A 6,471-nucleotide genomic window follows, 5' to 3' on the forward strand; every position below is an offset into this window, starting at 1 on the left:
CAGGTCCGGGAGGGGCGGGGAACTGGGACAGGAAGCCGCCTTGCACAAAGCTGTGGGTAGCCAGGCGGGTGCAGCCAGCCCTCCCTGGCCCAGGCAGTCCTGCTTGTCACCTGCTGTTCTAGCTGGGTCCCATCTGTGTGACCCTGACAAGTCACCCAGTCCCTCTGAGCTTCTGTCCGAGGGAGGGTCGCACTGGGCTCAGAGGGATCGTGGGCATAGCAGGTGTCACCTTCCTGGCCGATGGCCTGGCACCAGCATCTTGGCAGCTTTCCAGGACCAGCTGTAGAGGGAAGGACTGAGCCACCTGAGAAATGCCCAGTGGGAGCCCATGGAAGCTGGGAAGGGTCTGTGCATAGAAGAGGTGTGTGTCATGGACTTTCGCTAGGTGCAGAAGGGATGCAAGTTGTCCCAGCAGGGACTGGGATATTTGGAAGGGAGCATATGAGGGGCTCTGGGGCCCTGTCTAGTCTGAGTCCTTATCTCCCCATCCTCGTATTCTGTGGTCCCCACTTCCCTGGGATTTCCTGCTGTGGAGAGCTCCTCTGGACACCTTATCTAGGAAGAAGGGGAAGGATGATCCGGGAAACCGAGCAAGGACAGAATCCTGGTTGGAGGTGGGGGAGGGCACCCAGTAACCATTCTTGGCTACGGTGTTCCATGAACCAAGAGCCACGGTGGAGAACATTTTGTCTGCTCGGTTACTTCTGGAATTGTCGATGGTAGCCTCTGGGCTGATTCCCTGGGAGTGAAGGCATCCTAGGAAGATGCTGTGGGCTGGTTTAAATAAGAAGCTTCTGGGGACAACTTATGCCTCCTCGGGCCCTGCCTAGGGGTGGGAGTGGGATGGAGAGAAGCCCGAGAGCTGAGCCATGAGGCCTGCAGTGGTAAGGGAGTGAGGGGGAGGGTGTGTGAGGGGCCCTGGGCCAAATAAATCAGGCTGGTCAGGAGAGTGGAGGTGCACTTCAGGGCTCCCTGGCGAGTGTGGGGACCAGGACTGTCCCATGCAACACACAGGTGCACCAGTCTCTCAGAAAGCACTTCCACTCGGGTCCCCCCATACTCACTATGGGGTCCTCCCCTCCAGGGACTGGCTCCCTTCTTTGGTGTGGGGCGGTGCTTAAGGCATGGGCTCAGGAGCCAAACATCTGATTCAAGTCCGAACTCCACCCCTGTCCTTGGTGAGAGCTTCACTTTCCCTCCCTGTGCCTCCGTTCCCTCATTCGTAATATGCAAGATAAGATATGTCGCTGTACCAGGATTGTGAAGAGTGCACAAGATGATTTCATGTAAAGCTGGGGGCAGCCTTGGCCCAGGTGGGCCCTAAGTCGAAGCCAACTACTGTGGGATCTTTGTGGATGTGTCCAGGGCCAGGTAGCCCGTTCAGATGCGTCCCCGGGGTCTGAGCAGGAGAAAGATTTGGGGATCGGTGCTCTTTGTCCAGGCACACCTCTTTGCATTCAAGCTTCTCCTCATCCCAAATGGCCCCACTCCCCTCTCCTGGGTTCTGCGCTCATTTTGCTCCTGGAGGCCTAGGGTCAGGAGCAGAAGATCAAGTTCGGTATGGGGTGGTTGGAACCCCGTCAATTTGGTGGCTGATCTCAGAGCCTTGGTTGCCTCATCTGTGAAATGGGGATAATAAGAGTCTTTTTCTCATATAGTTGCTGTCAGGCTCAAATGAGAGGATGCTTGTGGAATGTTCTACTCCAGGCCTGCTCTGTGAGCGTGACCGACACCCGTCTCTGCCTCGTCACAGCCTGTTCACGTTAGAACGTGAGTGGGTTCCCGGCTTTCCCTCCCAGGACGTGAATTAAGTTTGCACCGTGAGTCTGCCTCCTGTTGGCATCTTGCAAATCATCCAGCTTGCAACACCCTCTCGGACCCTCTTCCCTTCTGTACGTGACCTCTGGGCCTGCTTCCTGTGTGTGGTTCTTGTCTTACTTTGTCTGGAAACACTTGGCTTACTCATGGCTTCTTGTTTTCACTTTTCATCCTTACTCGGAGGAAAAGAGGGCAGAACTATGCGTTGTAAATGACAATGGAGTTAACAGAGGGAATAACGCACGCGTCTATAGCTTTATCCCCTAGGTGTTAACATTAATAAAACCATTATTTGTATTATAACTAATGTTTTCTACACTTTATTTTAAATTTATTGAATTTATGGGCCATTATGGCTATTATGGCCTTTCCGCTTTTAGGAGACTCAGCTTGTCCTATTTAACTATGATAGTATTTCCATTAGGATGGTCCATTCACCACATGTTGGCCAACGGGAGCCTCTCGAAGTTACCTCTTTTCTCCTTTCAGTGCTCCTTGCTGGCCTTCAGAGACCTCGCGCGGGTACTCCAGCCCTGACCCCGTTCCAGCCCCACCCTCATCTCTTGCCTCTAGACACGGTGCCGGCAGCCCTCCCTGGGAGAGGAAGGGAGCGGGGGTGGCGAGGGTCCTCCCAGGAACCCCGGCGAGCACCCGCAGTACAGGACACCCCTGCACGGTGCCGAGGGAGACCCCGAAGGACTTTGGGACTTGTTTTTCAGAAATACGAGCGCTGCGTGGGTGGCTCAGATAAAGAGGGCGTTAGGGATCTTTGAACTTGCCCAACTCCGACCTTGGACTGAAATGGTTCGATTCACCGTGTTGTCTTCTTTCCTGTTGACTTTAAGCCTTTCTGTTTGCTAGGTCTTAACGAGTCTTATGCTGCACTGGTTTGGTGATACCAGCCCCCAAACCGACTCCAGCCTGTGGCCTGTCACCTCGTGCATCGTGGCCGAGCTTCTTGAGTGCTTACTACCTGCTGGGCTCTGTGTGGATCCCACGCGGTGGGTAGCATTGATATCCCCTTAGGACAGCTAAGGAAACTGAGGCACAGAGAGTTACCCTGACGCTGACAGTGTGACCGGTCTACCTCCTTCTCCCTGCCCCATCCCTCCCTTCCTTCCTCTCTCTGTGGTCGTCATATGGGGTCATCTTCCTTAATTCTCCCCATCTATTAATGGATATATCATCTGTTCGTTCGCTCACTAAACGTCCTGTATTGATCACCTTCCAGCTCAGAGTTTGCAAAGGTGGAAGGTGTGCTCCCCACTCTCCAGAAATGGTACCCTGCTGGGGGCTGAGCCTGGGGACCACAGAGCCCCTTGCAGATGTCCCTGTGAGGGAGCGTAAGGCAGGGGGATGGCGAGGAGGGATGGGTTCAGGAGATAAGCAGGAGGCAGGAGCCACAGACGAGGGTTGACATTGGGGATACACCCCAGGATGCACTGGGGCTGAGCCCCGGGCCTTTGGCAGCTCTGCGGGCATCCCCAACGCCAGACTTCCTCTTCAGTTCTCTTCCTGGCAACTGCTCCATCTCCCTAGACGTAGTCCCCTGTCCCCCGTGACAGGAAGGAACGAAGACTCCAAGGGCAGGTCCACAGCCAGCTGGCGGGACCCTGGGACACTGGGTTTCATGGGAGCTTTCCTACCTTCTTCTTCCTCTGCCCCAGTTCAGCCCTGGGGCTCAGTTCCCCATCACCTGCCCCGGCAGCAGCCCCTCCCCTGCCTGGGTCCTTGTCCCGAGGCTGATACCCAGCGTCCCCGGAGACCTGGCTTCTTCCGAAGTCCTCTCCGGTGGGGGCTGTTCGTGCTCCCGCATCTCGGACCCAGGGGCCGTGAGAAAGGCCAATTCTCCTGGCCCGCAGCTGTCGCAAAATCCTCTGGCAATCAGGTAGTTACCTCCCTGGACAGGCCCACCTTCTCCCAACCTCACCCCTGACATCGCAGGCCCGAGGCTCACATCCTACACCACAGGAGAAGGGCAGCAGGGGCCAGCCTGCTCCACTCCGCACCACTCGACATGGCTGTGGGTGGCCTTCGGAGCCTCCAGCCCCTTTCTTCCTGCCCATCTTACCTCCGGTGGCTTCTCTTTCCTGCCTCCTGACCCTCATATGACCCACGGCCATCGCTCAGACCTTGCTGTCGGGTCTGAGGCTTCTGTGTCAACTCATCGTCTCCAGCTCCCCTCTTCCTGCACCCTCCTCACCTGTCCTCAGCCCTCATGGGCCTGCGGGTGTAGACATATGGAGATGGTGCGGTGTGACCAGCTTAAACCTCATGGGGCATCGTGTCAGCCACTCTCCTGTCAATACTCCTGCAGTAGATAGAATAACGTCTCCAGAGAGGCCCACGTCCTATTTCCCAGACTGGGAGTGTGTCACTGTGCAGATGTGATAACGGTCATGATCTTGAGATGGGACATTATCCTGGATTTTCCAGGCATGGGCCCAGTGTAATCACAAGGGTCCTTATAAAAGAGGGGCAGGTGGGTCAGAGTCAGAGAAGGGGATGTGACAGCAGCAGCAGAGGTCAGAATGGTGTGAGGAAGGGGTTTGTAAGGCAGGAAAATTACGTGGAATTCAGATGTCGCTGAGTAACACTTTATCAGAGCACAATCCCGCTGTTGGTTCACCCTCCGCAACTGCTTTCCCGGGGCAGCAGAAAAATCAAATCGTGGTGACAGAAAGTACGTGGCCTGCAAAGCCTAAAATTAGGCCTATGTACTATCTGGTTTTTCCAGAACAAATTTGGCGATCCCTGCCCGAGACCACAGACCACACCAGTGCCACTGGTCCCTCCCCGCCGTGCCTGTGAGACTGCCAGCTTTTGTACGGGCCGCTCTGTCCCGGGAGGGAAGCGTTCGGACTCAGTGTGTCCCTTCCACGCCTAGGGCCAGGACGAAGTCACAGAAGAGCCTTCCTGCCCCCCCCAACCTGGCCGTGCTGGGGGACGTCTCCTTCCTGGCTGCTTCCAGAGCACACGAGGTAACACTTGGTCACATGTATTGAGGACCTAGAGCACGCCAGACACTGGTCTAAGCATCTCAGAGAGATGAATTTTGCTCATCCACACGATAGGCTTATGAGGTGGGCACTTTTGTTATCCCCATCTTACAGACGAGAAAACTGAGGCTCATAGAAGTCAAGCCAGTGAGCCCTAGGTCCTGGAGCTGGCGAGTGGCAGAGGGGAGATTGGAACCAGGCTGTGTGGCTGCAGGACAAGGGCTCAGCTCCGACACCAGAGGGCAGTTTACCTGAGGGCAGGGCAGCCTGTTTTCCCACTCTGACTGTGCCGAGCACAAAGCAGGTGCTCAAGGCTGCTGGAGGAACGGCGGTAAGATGAACGAAGAAGCAGAAATGGGAGTGTTTCTGGGCTCCTAGGTGGCTCAGTCGGTGAAGCGTCTGCCTTTGGCTCAGGTCATGATCCCAGCATCCTGGGATCGAGCCCCGGGTCGGGCTCCCTGTTCAGTAGGGAGTCTGCTTCTCTCTCTCCCCCTGCCCCTCCCCACTGCACATTTTCAATCTCTCAAATAAATAAATAAAATCTTAAAAAAAAAAAGAAATGAATGTTTCTTCTATCAGATGGTTAAGGCATCTTGCCAGGGCAAGAGTGTGAAAACCCATAGAATGCTTCTTAATTCCAGGAAACAAACTGAAGGTTGCTGGAGGGGAGAGCTGGGGGCAGGGGTAACTGGGTGATGGGAATTAAGGAGGGCACATGATGCAATGAGCTCTGGGTGTTGCATACAACCGATGAATCCCTGACCTCTAACTCTGAAACTAACAATACGATATATGTTCCTTACATTGAATTTCAATTAAAATTAAAAAAAAAAGATAGCTATAAATGGGCGTGGGGCATGCAGCTTCCTAGACTGAAAACCCGTTGTTTGTCTGTTTGAGCTGGAAGCCATCCTGTGGGGAAGGGAGGCCCCCCACCATGGGGAGGTGGAGGGGACAAGGGCAGTGGGGTTCACAGCCAGGACCTAGAGTGACGCTGTCTTGCTGGTCAAGCCTGCCCCCCCACCAGAGCTGCTGCTCCCATCTGTCTGCCCCCCGGGGAAAGGGAAAGGTCTCACAGGAAGACAACAGAGCGAGGGCTGAGCTGGGATGGTGAAATAGCACTGAGGGAGGGGGATTGTGTCATGTCCGCTGAGCCTCCTTCCCTTCTCCTGTGGCTGGCTCAGCCTGGCAGATCCCTCCACCCAGGAGCTGACCCTGCCGCCTCCCATCCCCAACTGCTCACAGCTGCATCCTGGCTCCCGGGTGCCCGGCCCTGTGTACACAAACTGTCCTCTTTCCAGTAGCTCTGCAAAGAGGGTTTTATTATATCCACTCTGCAGGTGAGGCTCCAAGAGAATAAATAGAATGACTCCACGAAACCTCCCCTGAACCCTCCCTTCCCTCCCCCTCGACACCTGCTATCACCCGACGCGTGTGATCACTGCCTCCCTGTTTTCCTTTTTACGGATTTACTTTTACGGAGGTGTTATTTACATGCAGTAAAACCATAAATCTTAAATGTGCAGCTTGATACATGGTTACGATTGTGTACATCTGTGGAACTGCTGCTCTGATCGAGATACAAAGAACAGATCCATCAACCTGGGAAGCTCCCCCGTCTGTCCATCTTCCCATCTCCCACTGAAGGTCATTT

At 54.9% G+C, this 6,471-nt stretch overlaps 1 long non-coding RNA gene across 1 annotated transcript; it reads left to right on the plus strand.

Moving 5' to 3' along the window:
- Nucleotides 1-1,186: 1,186 nt before the first annotated feature.
- LOC123803941 (uncharacterized) lies at nt 1,187-5,363 on the plus strand. Its single transcript, XR_015721729.1, has 5 exons — nt 1,187-1,371; nt 1,659-1,820; nt 2,680-2,819; nt 4,556-4,799; nt 4,932-5,363. It is a non-coding gene; the product is annotated as an uncharacterized LOC123803941 (long non-coding RNA).
- Nucleotides 5,364-6,471: the final 1,108 nt, after the last annotated feature.

The sequence above is a fragment of the Ursus americanus genome, chromosome 26, assembly GCF_024610735.1.
Source record: "Ursus americanus isolate L20-20 chromosome 26, mUrsAme1.1.p, whole genome shotgun sequence".
Classification (NCBI taxonomy): domain Eukaryota; kingdom Metazoa; phylum Chordata; class Mammalia; order Carnivora; family Ursidae; genus Ursus; species Ursus americanus.